We start from the raw sequence: 16,473 nt of genomic DNA on the forward strand, positions 1-16,473 counted from the left end.
ATATTTTGAGAGTTGGCAGCGCTGAGTATTCAAGAGCCAGCTCGGAGATGACACTCCTTTCCTCCCTCCAATATGGCAGCGCCTTAGAATGATCCACAGTCCTTCCTGACACCCAGCTTGTTAGAAGTTCTGTGGCCTCTACCTTGCTTGTGATGCCCTTGTTTAGTGTCTCGCAGGCTTGTGCTCTCAACAGCAGAGAGAGAGAGAGACTGAGTCGTATTTCTAACAAGCTGGCTCCTTGGCGGAGAAAGCGTCTAGCTATCGTTATAGACTGTCAGAAGTTTGGTTGGAATAGAAAATATTAATATAAGGAGCTGAATCTGTAATCACTTTTTTAAAATTAAAAAGTGTAGGTAGATTGCAAGGATTTTGGTTGTGGGAGAGAAGCCACAATGAAGTGAGGCAAGATTTTTAAAAATCTAAGCATAAAATGAATAATTTTTGAAAATCTTGATTTAGAAATCTAATGATTTTTGGGTACTCAACCTGAGACACCTTAAAAGGATCCAATTTTTAGAAAGTGCTAAGCACTGTCCCACTTGAAATCAGGCTCCTTTAAGCTGTGTCAAGTTGGATACCAAAAAATGGAGGCACTCAAAATCATTAGTTTTCAAACTTTTGGCCCTAAGTCTATATTGAACTTTAGCCAGATCGTGGCTATTTTTAAATATTGTTTTAGTTACTAGTCAAACAATTATGGCTTTCGAATAGACAGAGAATCCAGATGTATGATAAATGCATGTTTAGTGGGACTCAGTATGGAGACAAATGCTGGAATTTTAACAACAAATTATTTTAGTAATTACTTGCTCTAAATATAATTTAGATTCTAATTAGATGACTTGTGCCCTGTGCCATCTTTCCCAAATTTTGGGTGACAAACAGTAGTTCCCAATATTCCTGTGAAACTTATACGTTGAGTTGTCCTTGGAGGAGAATCAAAGAAGCCAAAGCACTTTAGATAATATTTTATCTCTTGTCCTCACATCAGAGCTCAGAGGTTGCTTGGAAACATGCAGTCATTGCCTACTGCTTTTCTGCTGACTCAAAACCACATTGTGGTTTGTTTGCTGCACAACATAGGAACCCAAAATACAGGATTTCGTTGCTCCTCTTCCTACTCTTCTCCACTGGGAGGGGTTGGTGTGTGGTTGGAGTCTGATGTGAATATAATTGTGATGGTAGAATGGAGTCCAGCAAAGGAAACAGTGGAAATAAAAAATGACTGATAGCACAAAAGTAATAGTGCTGCTAAAGGGCAGTTTTATCCCCATAGCTCCTAATGGCAGACATGCAGCCCTGCTCAGAGGGTTGGGTCTACATGAAACCTGTAAGTGATTACTTAAATGAAAACAGAAATAGACTATATTTGTCCTTTTAAAAAAATAAAAAGAGAGAGCAATGAAAACTTTGCAACATTTGTAGTAACTCTATAACACTTTTCAACAGCAATAAATATTTCTTATTAGTGAAGATTTATGAAAGTGGGAATTTAAGGATGTGTCTCTTTATAAGATAGCAGTTGGAAATAATTATCATGGTTACCTATGTACTCCATCATGACAAAGGTGGGTCTTAAGATTTTCCTTCTTATTCTTGGATTGTGACAGTTAATTTTCAGCAACTTTTGCCTACCATTGCTTTGCCTCATTCTTCACGCGAGTGGTCTTTTTCTTGCAGCAGGCACTAAAGCTTATACAGCTTGATCCTGCAAGGAACAGTGGGCCAGATTTGTAAAGGTATTTAGGCCCCCTAATGATGCAGATAGGTGCCTAGTGGGATTTTCAAAAAATGCCTAGCTCCGATTCAGTGGTGTAGTCCTAAATCTGAAGGATCCAGAAGGCTACTCACTAAAAGGAGCAGAGAATGGGGGTGAGACTTGGGGGGTAGGCACAGAAGGAATGGGTGTGTGTGTTGTTATGGGAGGGGGAATAGTGGCTGGTTAGGGCTCAGGCCAGGAGTGTCTAGTGTAGAGGGTCTAAGGAGAGTTAACCCAGTGGGACCCAGAATCCCACAGAAGCTTCTCCCGTTCACTCCTGGGAAGTGGTGCCTCCAGCTCCTGACTCCAATTTCTGCTGCTGCCCAGAGACATCCCTCCCTGCTCCCTTGCCTGTCCCTTAGAGGTATGGGGGCTCAAGGAGACGGTAGGAGCTCAGTAGAGGAGTCAGTAGGGGATAGGTGAGGGTCAGATTGGGGCTTCCTCACCAATGCAGTAGCTTATGCTGGAGCTGGCCTTGCCATCGCTCAGACATAAAATGTCTGGGCTCCTTGCCCTGGGGGATGTCTTTTGGGGGTGGGGGAGGATGGTGATGGGGGAGGGGGGGCGATCCACGAGTGTCAGCACTGACTCTGGGGCCCAGAGCAGCCCGGCTGGAACAGCAGCTTCTCTATTGCCATCTCTGAGGCTGGAGAAGGGAGTAGGAGATGGAGCTAGGGTGACCAGATAGCAAGTATGAAAAATCCGGACGGAGCTGGGAGGGGTAATAGGAGCCTATATATAAAAAAGCCCCAAATATCAGGACTGTCCCTATAAAATCAGGACATCTTGTCACTCTAGCTGGGGCCAGCACCAAGTTACCTGGCCAGAGGTTTTAAGTGTCAGGGCCCTGGACTTTGTTGCTGCTGCTGCTCAGGGCTCCCTGGTGCAGCAATCTCCTGCCCCTGGGAGATCTGAGTTGCCACCAGTTGGCAGAAACACTGAGAGGAGCAGTAGCGGGCAGTGCAGCTGGGTGAGGATCAGGGGGCTGAGCAGGGCTGCTGCAGTAGTACCAAAAGAGTGTTTTAGTATGCTCCAATTCAACTACACCACTGCTCTCGTTGAAATCAATGGGAGTTAAGCACCTAGGTGCTTTTGAAAACCCAATGGTGCTTATCTGAGGGCCTCCAGTGAAATGAATGAAAGTGAGGATGCTCAGCACCACTCTGAAGCACATAGTGTGGGTTCTGCTCCATGATTTAGATCTGCTGGAAAGACCTGTACAGCAATCCGTTCTAAATTATTTTTCCTTTCACTTTTGTTCTCTGCTGCTCCACTGAACAATAGCCTCATTTCTCTTCCTTGATTCCCAACCCGGATCCTTTTCTTCCTTTTTGAGGCAGTTTTACAAGCAGTTCAGAGAAATTTTACAAAGAGGAAATTAATACAGAGTAATATAAACAATGTGACATGAAAATACAAAAATGTGACTGAGAAGCTTTATTAAATGCACACATCTCTGATGTGAAGTGACTGCTTGGGTGGGGTGAGGCCTCCAGTGTACAGAAACAGCTCCTGGCTCTTGCAGCGTGATCTGAAAAAACTTGCTGTAAATACATTGTGCTTGTGGTTCCCTGCTCAACCAGCGGCGCCAGGAATTGGTCCAAAGGTTTGGGTTTTTTGTGTAAATGTTACTTCATATTTTGTTACATGATTAAGTTTTTAAGTGCTATTGTTCCATATTTGGATCATTAAAGGCTTTGAGGTATGCCTTGCCCTTAAGAAGTATGGATGTCATCAGGATCCTGTGAAGTGTGTATTTTCTGTATCTTTATTTTAATGTCATTTTTGACACTCTGCCCAGGATTTGGTTATTAGGTTTTCCTCTCTGGTAAAACAGAAATTAATCTAGTTTTCCCCTTAGAGTGCACAAAGAAGCCTTTTTTCAGTTTTAGTGAAGTACAGTTTTACTGTATGCAGCAAAAGTCTGTATTCTTATTCCTGTATACACTTTTTTTGGTTAAGAACAGAACATCTATTTTATGAAAATGACTTAAAAAGATGTAGCATGAATGATTATACTGGGATGACATTTCCCATTGATCATCTACTTCACTTTCATTTTTTCTTCTTATTTTAAGATACATTAAAGTCAATATATCTTACTTTTTCTCAATATTTAGTCAAAATAATAGAAAACAGATTTATTTTCGATACTGCCTTTTGTATCAGCTATATATCAGTGACCTCAAAGGGAATAAGATATGTTTAGGACCCAGTCCTACACTAGGATGCACACAGATGGACCTGTGCTAGGGTTGCCAACTGTCTAATTGCACAAACCCAAACATCCCTGTCCCGCCGCGCCTCCCTCCATCACTCATTCTTCCTCACCCTCACTCACTTTCACTGGCAGGTGGTGCGGGCTCTGGGCTGGGGAGTGAGGCCTAGAGGTTTGGAGTATGGGTGGGGGCTCAGGACTGGGGCAGGGGCTTGGGGTGCAGGCTCTGGGTGGGTGGTGCTTACCTCAGGTGGCTTCTGGAAGCAGCTGGCATGTCCCTGTGGCTCCGAGGTTTGGGGTGCCCAGGTGGCCTGCAGTCACCACCCCCATAGCTCCCATTGGCTGCGGTTTCTGGCCAATGGGAGCTGTGGAGCCGGCAGCACACGGAGCTTCCCTGGTCGCCCATGTGCCTAGGGGCCGCAGGAACATGCTGGCTGCTTCTGGGAGCCACCTGGAGCCAGGGCAGGTAGGGAGCCTGTCTTAGTCCCGCTGCACCACCGACCGGACTTTTGGCCTGTTAAAATCTCCCGGATTGCTTTCAATAGCAACCAAGAGATTGAGGTCAATTCCGGAAGACTCCTGGCCAATCCGGAAGGGATGGAAACCCTAACTGTGCACATGAACAGAGCTCCACTGAAGATATAATTATGTTTTACTTCAGTGGTCTCATGGCGGCAAGAATCAGCCTATACGCATCTTTGTGCAGGATTAGGGTCATAGAAGCTCTTCAGTGCAGTGTGGTTTTCCTTGTTGTTTGTAAGGCACTGAACACATTTTAGGGACTACCACATTAGAAGTAATTTAATGCAGAAAAGGCAATATATGGCAGGAGCTGTATAGCTTGCAAACAGACTAACGTTGGACATACCACCTGTAAAATTGGATGGCAGAGGGGCTCTCAGGAGTGAGGCAAGATGAAGTTACCTTTTCAAAATTTCCTTTCATTTTCTTTTAATTGGCTAGAAAAATATGTCTTGGTCTTTTAATTTTACTTTGTGTGGATAAAGAAGACTGAATGGAGATTTTATGTTTACCCTTTCCTAATATCTTTCCATGCATATGCAGTTTTGTCATTTATCTACTAGTATTCTATTTTATAATGGACATTTTAAATCCTGTTAAAACTTTACCGGTTGTACTGTAAATATTTCGGTTCTTAACATTCAACTTAAACAGTTTATATTCAGATAACTTTTACTAGGGAGCATGTTGTATGAGTTCCAGTTGGAGGAGAAGGGTGGCCCTTTCCATCCCAGAAGATCTCATTGTATGTCTTGTCCCCACCACTCTTTGCTTCTCAAACTCAAGGCCACACATCATGGCTAATGCTTGTAGCCACACAGATTTTTAGACTTCAGATTGACATGTGAAGAAAAATAAAATATTGGCTTCTTTATTATGTTTGAAGAAAGCCTCTTTCCTTGCTCCGTCCCCACAAAAGTGCATTGTGTAGAGTTTTTTCCTGCCTGTAGTAATGGTGTTGACGTGTTTCTGTTTTTACGTTACAAATTAGTCCCCTGTTTAGGAAAACACTTAAACATATATCTCAGAATCAGAGCCTCAGATCCATTACCCATCATATAAATTGGCAAATGATAAAATGGCACTGTCACACTGTCCTTTGCTTTTGCATATTGCTTGAACTTAGTTGTGAGACAGTCCCTCTTGAGTAGATGAGGATATGGACAGGATGTTTAGTTCAGCCTCTAGCACCTGCATCCACTTTAGCTAGTCTAACTTCATTGCATTGTTGTAAGGACCTCCAGGTGCCAAGTGATCTTTCTTGCCATAGGAGGTAGTGCTGCAGTAAAATCCCGTGCTTTACATGCTGCAGTGGCTATATGAGTGGTCCGTGGAAATGCAACAGTTTTACTTGTTTTCAGAGTAACTGAAAAATCAGAAACATGCAGAAAGATGACTGGCTCATGTCTTCTAGGTTTGGATGGAACACAAGTAAAGCGGTTACATTTCTCTGGATTGCTCATACAGCCATTGTACCATGTACAGCATGAAATTTAACTGTCACTGCCTCCTGTGGCAGTAAAGATCACTTGGCACCTGGAGGTCCTTACAATGATGCCATGAAGTTAGACTAGTTAAAGTGGTTGCAGGTGCTAGAGGCTGAGCTAAACATCCTGTCCTTATCCTCACTGACTCGCAACTTATCAGCAGTATGCACAGCAAAAGATGGCACATATTCCCTTTCTCCATCCTCCAGTCCTTATTTACCTGCTCATACCAATTACACTTTTTAGTGTAGACATTTATTTTGCTAGCTGTGAAGAAGATGTAAATAGAACTATCTGGGAATTATAGGGAAGCTTCTCTCACTTCCTGCAGTAGAGTCTTGTAGCCAGATTTTCAGAAGTTAACTAATGTGTGTTTCCAGTGTTGGGTGCTCTGATTTTCATCCAGTTGAAAATTTTGGCATTGGTAATAATGCATCTTTTGGAGATGTCTTTCTGTCTCTTTTCTAGATGTGTTAATGACCTCTGTTGCTATAGGTGCTGCTACTGCTCATATTTTCTGTGTTGAAACACACTTATGCCTCACTGAACCAGAAAATACCACTGTGTTCCAGGTCTAAAAGTGAGGTAAAATGCAAGGCTTAATTCTAATATCAAATGGATTAAAATCAGTCAATTCTCTGGCTGTATAGCCAAGGGAAGATTAAACAAAGCAATTGCCTAAACTTGTTGTTTGTCAGGCCTCAGTCATGTGGTACGTAGATAGGGAAAATCAGAGAATTACACAAGGCAATAAGCCTTGAGGAATATAGGCTTCCCAGCCCCCTCAGAAGGTGGGCTGCTCATGTTCTCCTTATAAAACCAAATCAGTAACTTTGGGAGATCTATGGATTCAGAGCTTGAATAGTAATCTGTTCTCTGGGTATATAGTTATTTAGTTTGTGATAAAGTAAAAGCACAGGTAGTCAGAAAAATCATGGTCTCATATAAGCTGTAAACATAGTTCTGCTGAAAAGTGACTGTGCAAATAACATCATGGAGTCCTGTCTCAAATTTTATATAGTAAATGCTCAATTGGAGTAAAATATATTTTTCTAACTGCCAGCCTTGCAAACTCAGCCTGGGTTCTGAGAGTCATAAGAATTGCCCTACTGGGTCAGACCAAAGGTCCATCCAGCCCAGTATCCTGTCTTCCAACAGTGGCCAGTGCCAGGTGCCCCAGAGGGAATGAACAGAACAGGTAATCATCAAGTGATCCATCTCCTGTTGCTCATTCCCAGCTTCTGGCAAACAGAGGCTAGGAACACCATTCCTGCCCATCCTGGCTAATAGCCATTGATGGACCTATCCTCCATGAATTTATCTAGTTCTTTTTGATCACTGTTATGGTTTTGGCCTTCACAACATCCTCTGGCAAGGAGTTCCACAGGTTGACTGAGTGTTGTGTGAAGAAGTGAAGCTGGAGTCTTTTTAATCTCATGAACCATCATGGATTGAACACATTGTGCCTTTACCTATAGCTGTGTAACACCACTGCCTTCAATGTGGTTATGCAGGTTTTACTGTTTGGAAGGCAGTAAATGAGCATATTGATGTTCAAAAAGGAACAAAATCTATTTTACTCCCTCTTGACTGTCTTGGCCTTTCAGGGATAATGGAAGTACAATGTAATGAAAATTGCTTATTGTTGTATTTAAAGTGAGGGGTGTTACTCTGAATCACACAGAGGACAGATGGGTAAAAAATGGCCATTTTTATATGTCTACATTTAGGGAAGAGCCATACTTCTGTCTTTTTCAGAGAGAGACTGTAGTTAGTCAAAATGGCCTCCACTCACATGGGAAGGCTCAGATGAGGAAACAGAACCAGTACAATATGATTTTTATTTGCATTATCCAAAAGAATCCATCACAAAACTTCAAAATGGATCCTTTACTGTTTTCTAAGGGCTGACTGTGTATTTGGTACTAAGTATGACACAGAAGAAGACATTTTAACTCCCCAGAGGAGTTTACAATCTAAGGACGAATTTTTTAAATGTTGAGTGCTGCGGCTGCAATTTTTCCTAGTCTTTATGCAGGTGGCAGTAGTGGGAGAGCATAAGAAGTCTTTCCCATCCCTCTCAGTCCCTCCTTGAAGGCCAGGGAAGATAACTGTCCCTGTGTTACTGGGATACAGCATCCCAGTGTGGATAAAGAGAAGGCAGAATCATATTTCAGTAACCCTCTGCATAGGCACATGAATCAGGATAAGCATGCAGAGGGGAGAAGGCTGTACTTCATAACAAGGTATAGCAGCAAGTGCCCCCCATCACAACAGGGAACCCCAGGAAACACTCTAGGATGCTTGCTGGTACTTCTGTTGGTACAATGCAACTGTGTACCACTGCTTATTCTGTGATATACTTGCATGGCATAATCGAGCCCTAAATAGAAAGATGACAAAACAACTGAGAGTTCTACAGCAAGTTTCAATCTTAGGCTTTTTATGATAAGTTATTGGTAATGAGGGGTCCAGCAAGAATAGCAGCTTTGAGAGTTCCCCAGGTGTGTGGTTAACATAGTGAGTGTGTGGGATGGGGAATCCATATTAAACTTCTACATATTTTTTGACCAGAAGCTGTCTAAAACTACATTTTCAAAAAAACCCCTTGTGAGCTCAAAAAGGTGTCCCCTTTTTCAGTGCGTTCAGTTTTGTTATGAATAGCTTGAACAACTTTTGACAATGATAAAGGTACAGGCATTCCTCGACTTTACAACGCTCGACTTGCAACGAACGGCACTTATGACGTTTCTGAATTGACACCCTGATTCGACTTACGACAATTGGTTTTAACTTTATGATGCTCGGTCCCACAATGGAGTATATTGTGGTTCTGAGTTGCGACACAATTTTCAGGAACCAATTGTGTCGTAGGTCTGAGGACTGCCTGTATTCCATTCTGGCTTTCTTGTGCTTTTAATTTGTAATGTGTTTTCGATGTGATTGATTAGTATTAGGCTCTGTTGCCACTGCTGTGGTATGCATAACTGATTGACAGAGATTTGAATACAATCTCCATCTTTTGTCATTAAGGGCTTGGCTACACTTACAAATTTGCAGCGCTGCAGCAGGATGTGAAAACACACCCTCTCCAGCGCTGCAAATTGCGGCGCTGCAAAGCGCCAGTGTGGTCAAAGCCCCAACGCTGTACGTTATTCCCCACAGGGAGGTGGAGTACGGACAGTGCCGGGAGAGCTCTCTCCCAGCGCTGGCGCTTTGACTACACTTAGCACTTCAAAGCGCTGCCGCGGCAGCGCTGCCACGGCAGCGCTTTGAAGTGTAAGTGTAGCCAAAGCCTTAGTCTCTTTTCCAGGCTCTGGACAGTTTGTTTAATGATGGAAAAATATAATTACATTAAACAAATTCATGGGCAGAATTAGGTCCTGATCCTACAAACCCTTATCTTCAGTAACTTCACATTTGTGAATAATCATTTTCAGCATATGGATCTCACTATGGATACTCACTTGATACTTAATGAAACATTGTTTTCTGTATTCATGGAATTAAAGCTATTTTCAGAACTTCAGCCTTTTAAAAAATTTCTTCTCCATCCACACATGGCCATCGATACATCATGATCTGAACAACTGTGTAGAAGGTTATTGAGATATCAAGAAGTGTAAGTATGGATCTCTGAGCCCTGTCCAAATCAGTTGGCCCATACTGTACAATAGCTGTGGTACTCACTTGGCATTGACTTTGGTGGAGTTAAGCCAATGCTGGGTATTTTTTTGAAAATTCCATCCATACAAATTCCATCCATAAACTCGATACCTTTTTAAATAAGGAAAAACGTTCCCATCAGTGATTTTTAGACCCTTCTTGTTTTCACTCTATATACTTTCTCCTTTGAAAACCTCTTTTACTCTCAGGATTTCAACTACCACAACCCAAATGTATTATTATATTAATTGACAGTGTGCTGACAACTCATCCTATCACCAATATTGCATCTTGAACTGAGTTTCAGACATCTTTTCTTGGATGTCCATCTCAAATGCCATCTGCCCAAAACTCTCCTCCCTACTAATATTGCTCCACTTCCTCCCTTTGTTTACTGCTGACATTCCCACTCTTTCACTCCAGCTTTCAACTTTTGAGATTCTTTGATTTCTCTCTCTTCCTCCTCTACACTTTTCAACAAGAATCTTTTTAAGTTCTGTCCCCTCACATTATGTTTTGCTCTTGGATACTGAGGTGATGAGCCCAAATAAATCAACCAGCAGAAATGCTTGCCTCACTGTATCCTTGTCCACATATTGACTCTCACATTGGTTACAGTAACCTTCTTCGTTATATCCAAACTATATCCAAACTAGTGATGCTAAAATCATTTTGCTCTCTTTTTCTCTCCTGCTCCACTCCTTTATTAGCTTCCTGTCTGTTACTGTATCACTCTGAACTCACTCTTCATCATCTCCCCCTTCTCTGTCTCGTTCATCCCACATAATATCTCCCCTACCTATATCTCCGCTCCTGTCTCTTCCTCTTCACCCTCATTTTCCTTTCACTCCTTCACATTCCTCCTGTTCTATTACTTCATTGTTTCCCTTCCCCAAGGTAACCTTTTGACCTTTGATCTTGCTATCCACTATGCTTGGAAGTCTCCTATTTCTTTTGCCTACCACTGCAAGTTCCTCCTCACTTTTTATTAATCCTTCTGATGTTTTCGTCCTCAGTTACATCTCTGCACACTAGTTTTCATGCACTAGATTTTAGTCTTGAATTATAAACTCCCCAGGGCACGACTGTCTTAATTCTAAGCCTTGTAAAACATTGTGCATGGTTATGAAACAGTTCAAATGTTTAAAGATATATTTGTTCCCTAGGGCACTGCTTCTCAAAGTCGGGCTGCTGCTTGTTCAGGGGAAGCCCCTGGTGGTCCCAGCCGGTTTGTTTACCTGCCGCGTCCACAGGTTTGCCCACTCGCGGCTCCCACTGGCCGCAGTTCGCCGCTCCAGGCCAATGGGGGCTGCAGAAAGCAGTGCGGGCCAAGGGATGTGCTGGCTGCCCTTCCTGCACCTGTGGACGTGACAGGTAAACAAAGCGGCCCGGACCGCCAGGGGCTTTCTCTGAACAAGCGGCAGACCGGCTTTGAGAAGCACTGCCCTAGGGCATTCACCAATTAATAGTAATGAAATGACAATTTGTTACTTAATGTTTCTGTTCACCTGTAAGTCAGTAGACCATTTTCTTCAAGCCTTTTGTGAATAGTTACAATGATACAAAGAAGTCCATCATGCAATATTATTCTTTTGATATGTAATTAAATGTTCAAGTTATTTCCATGGAATGTTGTGACTCTGACTTTTCTGGAAAAGTCTTACAGAATTTGAGAATTAAACCAATAGTGTTACAATAATTATTCTATAAAATTACTGAAAATTATGGATGAAATTTGGCAATTTGATATTAGGATAAACCTTAACAAATTTGGGTTGAGTCTGATTTGAGGTGGGGAGAGAAAAAATAACAAAGCTTGCGGTATTATCTATATGTGTGCTCATTAAGATATCCCTTTTGGATATTTGAAATTCTGGCAAGTGAATTTTGGAAAAGAGAAGCAGGCTAAATGAAAGGATTATTTAAAAAAAGATGGCAATATTTTATCCAGAACTAATTTCTGCCCTTTTATTCACCTCTACTGGGGAGCAAGTTGAAACAAAAACAGGCCAAAGACCACTCAGATGGTAGCAGGCAGAAGGAAGCGAAGTGTGTTCTTCCAGCTGTCCAAGAAGAGCATAATTTGTGGTCCATTTCTTGGGACCCCATTTTAAACAGATAGGGCCTCTTCTTCAAAGGCTGTGTTAGGATGGCCAAAATAGTTTAATCTGTGTTACCAGTTTCTGAGTATTTGGAGGACTTGGAAAGAAATAGTTTTGGGTGGATGGGGTCTTCAAATATCTGTAATGATGGACCTGGGAAAACAAGATTAAAAGAGGTTACTAATCAGATTAAATTGTGTTAAACATTTATCTCCCAAATGTCAGTTGTGGACATAACTCTGAGATAATAATATACAAGGAGTCTAACTTCCTGCCAGTGCTAGCTCATTAGTTTTCCGTGAGATTTTGCACCTTATTTTCATTATTTAGACTGGCGTAACAATATTCTCACCCTCTTTGGCTGTGCCATCTGATGTAAAATACTCAGTTTAGCACAAACTCATGAATGGGGTATGGTCATGCCCTTTTACACAAGGCCTGAATTGTAGGAGGCACCCCATTCCAAAGATGGATTTGAGTGTGCTTGGTCTGAGTAGTGGGAAACCTTAATTTAGGAATTGGGGTGGTGTAAAGATTACCTCATTACTTTCTTAGGCCTGGTCTACACTAGGACTTTAATTCGAATTTAGCAGCGTTAATTCGAACTAACCGCTCAACCGTCCACACCAGGAAGCCATTTAATTCGAACTAGAGGGCTCTTTAGTTCGAATTTGGTACTCCACCCCGACAGGTGGAGTAACGCTAAATTCGACATGGCTAGCTCGAATTAGGCTAGGTGTGGATGCAAATCGAACTTAGTAGCTCCGGGAGCTATCCCACAGTGCACCACTCTGTTGACGCTCTGGACAGCAGTCCGAGCTTGGATTCTCTGACCAGCCACACAGGAAATGACCCGGGAAAATTTGAATTCATTTTCCTGACTGGGCACTTTGAATCTGACGTCCTGGCTGGACATCGAGGCGAGCTCCGCAGCACCTGCAACGATGCAGAGCTCTCCAGCAGAGGAGTTCATGTTATCTGTGAATAGAAAGAGGGACCCAGCATAGACTGACTGGGAACTCTTCGATCTGATCGGTGTGTGGGGCGAGGAGTCTGTGCTTTCGGAGCTGCACTCCAAAACAGGGAATGCGAAGACCTACGAGAAGGTCTCCAAAGCCATGAGAGACAGAGGATACAGCCGGGATGCAACGCAGCGCCGCGTGAAAATCAAGGACCCCAGACAAGGCTACCAAAAAATCAAAGCGGCAAACGGACGCTACGGAACCTGCCACCACTGCCCCACCAGTGACCGTGGACTCTGACGATGGGACAGTGTCGACGGCCAGTTCCTCGGTGATGTTAACGGACGGGGAAGACGAGGAAGGGTTTGTGGAGGATGAGGCAGGCGAGAGCGCTTACAACGCTGGTTTCCCCGACAGCCAGGATCTATTCATCACCGTCACGGAGATCCCCCAACAACCCTCCCCGGCCATTAACCCGGATCCTGAATCAGGGGAAGGAGCAGTCGGTAAGTGCTTTAACCATGTTAACTTTTATTCTTAATATAACAGGAATCTTAACTGTGTGAAAAGGAGGTCTCTCTAGATATGGGGATAGAACAGAAATCATCCTTGGAGATCTCCACGAAGCTCTCCTTGCGTTAATCGAAAAGCATCAGCAGGAGGTTCCTGGGGAGAGCTGCCTTATTGGGTGCTCCGTGGTAGCACAGTTTTCCGCGCAAGGCTTTCATGAGGTACTCAGGGAGCACTGCCTCCCCGAGCACGGCTGCATCGGGCCCTGGTTCGTGCTAGCTTTCACGCAGCATGCGCTCTCTATCTTCTTCAGTGACCCTCCTCAGGGTGATCTCGCTCGGAGACTCCTGCATCTAATTAGGGTAATTACTGTAATTTTACGCCTGGTCCAAAGTATTTTAAAAAAATCTACGGACAGACGGCATAGCACAGACTCAGCAAGCAGCTGCGTGACGAGCGTAACGGAAAGCCAAAGAATATAATGGACGCTCATGGAGGGAGGGGGGAACGAGGACGCAAGGTATCCCACAGTTCCTGCTGTCTCCGAAAAGTATTTGCATTCTTGGATGAGCTCCAAATGCTTCTAGGGTCAAACACAGTGTCTGCGGTGGGTCAGGGCATAGTTCGGCAATTTGCGCACACACCCCACCCACCACCAGAAGTGAAAACAATCCTCTGTTGACTCTTTTACATGTCACCCTATCTTTACTGAATGCTGCAGATAGACGCGATGGTGCAGCACTCAACACCAACATCCTTGCTCCCCCCACGCTATGGATGGCTGATGGTACAAAAAGATGGAAATCCGTCCTCATCATCAGCCTATTGGCACATGGGGCAGTGCAAAAGGGCTGGTAACCATGCCGACTAGCATCAGTAAGGTCGATCAAGGGCGCCTGTCCCTAATTTTTGATGGCAGATGGTGCAATATGGCTGGTAACCGTCCTCATCATTGCAACAGGGGGCTGAGCTCCATCAGCCCCCACCCTTCATTGTAAATAAAAGATTCAATTGCCCCTGGACTAGCAGAGGGATGATGGGCTCCTTCATCCACACTCCTTAATGTCCTGCCTGGACTGTCATTGCAGCTGGAGGCTTCCTTCCACTCATTTCTCACAAACAAGTCACTGTGTCTTATTCCTGCATTCTTTATTACTTCATCACACAAGTGGGGGGACAATGGTATGGTAGCCCAGGAAGGCTGGGGTAAGAACGGAATGAACAGGTGGTGGTGTTGCAGGAGCACCCCCTGTGAATAGCATACAGCTCATAATTTATGCAGGATCGGACACAGAGCAGCTGTGCTCTCTGGTTCTGTGATACAGTGGTTCTCTAGTACACTTGCCCATAATCTAGGCAGGACTGATTCTATTTTTAGATACCAAAAAGGAGGGATTGACTCAGGGAGTCATGCCCAATTTTTGCCTTTGCGCCCCTGGCTGCTCGGCCAGGGGCACTTATGACAGCACCAAATGGGGCAGTGCAAAAGGACAGGTAACCATGCCCATCTTATTACCATCTTATTACCAATTTATGGTATGGTAGATGGTACAATATGGCTGGTAACCATCTTTGCTGTCATGCAAAAGCAAAAGCATGCTGCTGTGTAGCGCTGCTGGCCCGCCTCTGTCAGCGGCATCTAGTACACATACGGTGACATACACAAAAGGCAAAACAGTATCCATGGTTGCCACGCTATGGCGTATGCCAGGGCAATTCTGGGAAAACGGGCTTGAAATGATTGTCTGCCGTTGCTTTCCCGGAGGAAGGAATGACTGGCGACATTTACCCAGAATCCACCGCGAAAATGATTTCTGCCCCAGCAGGGACAGGGGTCTCAACCCAGAATTCACAGAGACAGCCTAGACTCAGTTAATTGTTCACAAAAATGTATCTTTGCAAGGAACTCACACCCTGTTTCCCATCTCACAGCTTCCTCTGTCTCCAGACCTGCCACAGCATCCCCCTCGCAGAGGCTGGCAAAGATTAGGCGGCGAAAGAAAAAGACAAGGGACAAGATGTTCGAGGAACGTATGGGCTGCTACCTAGCAGAGGCGGACCAGCAGAGCCAGTGGAGGGAGACCGTCTCTCTGTGCCAGCCCTCACACAGCGAACGGGAGGAGAGGTGGCGTGAGGAAGACAAGCAGGCGACTGAAACGCTGCTTGGACTAGTGAGGGAGCAAACGGACACGCTCAGGCGCATTGTGAATGTTCTGCAGGACCGCAGGAGGACAGAGACACCCTGCAGTGTATCTGCAACCGCACTCCCCTGCCACACAGTCCCATACCCCCCTCACCAAAAATAATCAGGAGGAGGGGTGGCCGGGGACGTGAATACTGTCACTGCACCACAGCACAGTGCTCAAGTACCTAAAAGCTCTCATACCCTACATTTGCCGAAGTCCTTCACTTCCAGACTCACAGTAGTCCCAATCCCAGTCCCATCCCCTAACTGTCTACTTAACAGCAAAGCATTTTTATTAATTAATTACTGTTTCCGTTATGTTTTTTCAAAGAAGACTGTGTTTGAATGGGGGGCGTGGGGAAGGGGGTGGTTAATTGCATAGGACAGTCACCTTTCCCAGGGTACAGACACGGGGGCAGGATCAGCAGCGGGTCACACACACGGTGCAGTCAGTAGGCACCCTGGTCGGTTTTTGGAGGTGGTTTCCAGGATCTGTGTGGGCGGGGGAGATGTGACTTTGCAGCGGGGGAGGGCGGTTACAGATCTTATACAGCGGTCCTTGTCCTGGACCGCAGAGTCACGCAGCTGAGGAATCTGTATCCGTCCTCCTCCACCACAAGGTCACATATCCCCCCGCACACAGAATTCCATAAAGAGGGATGGCAGGCTCCGTTGAAAGAAGCATTCCGGCACTGCGAACCGCTCTAGGAGCAGGAGCCTGTCATTCCTTGAGTTTAGAGGCGGTCTTTACATCACCGCACACCCTACCCAGCACAGCCTGTGTCCCAGTTTCAACCCTTTCACGAAAAGTCATGAATAAAGAAACCTTTGTTAAGTAATAATGGGACATGTATTTTATTTTTACACGTGTGCTGGAAGTGGGGGTAACGGGGTGAACGGGGTATGTAACCGAAGAGGAGAGTCAACAGTAACTGGGTAAAGAAACAGGGGCAGGTTCAGCTTCTCTGTAAAGAAACTGAACAGTCACAGGTCACGCTGCTCGCTGGTATTTGAAGAGTTCCTTGTCGCTGTCCCAGGCGCCTGTATAGGGCTTCATGAGCA

At 44.4% G+C, this 16,473-nt stretch overlaps 1 protein-coding gene across 2 annotated transcripts in view; it reads left to right on the forward strand.

The window, feature by feature from the left end:
* The window catches only part of ROR2 (receptor tyrosine kinase like orphan receptor 2), a 221,079-nt gene that overhangs the window by 79,908 nt on the left and 124,698 nt on the right, over positions 1 to 16,473 (forward strand). The window lies entirely within an intron of this gene.

This window comes from Mauremys mutica, chromosome 6 (genome assembly GCF_020497125.1).
Source record: "Mauremys mutica isolate MM-2020 ecotype Southern chromosome 6, ASM2049712v1, whole genome shotgun sequence".
NCBI classification, from domain to species: domain Eukaryota; kingdom Metazoa; phylum Chordata; order Testudines; family Geoemydidae; genus Mauremys; species Mauremys mutica.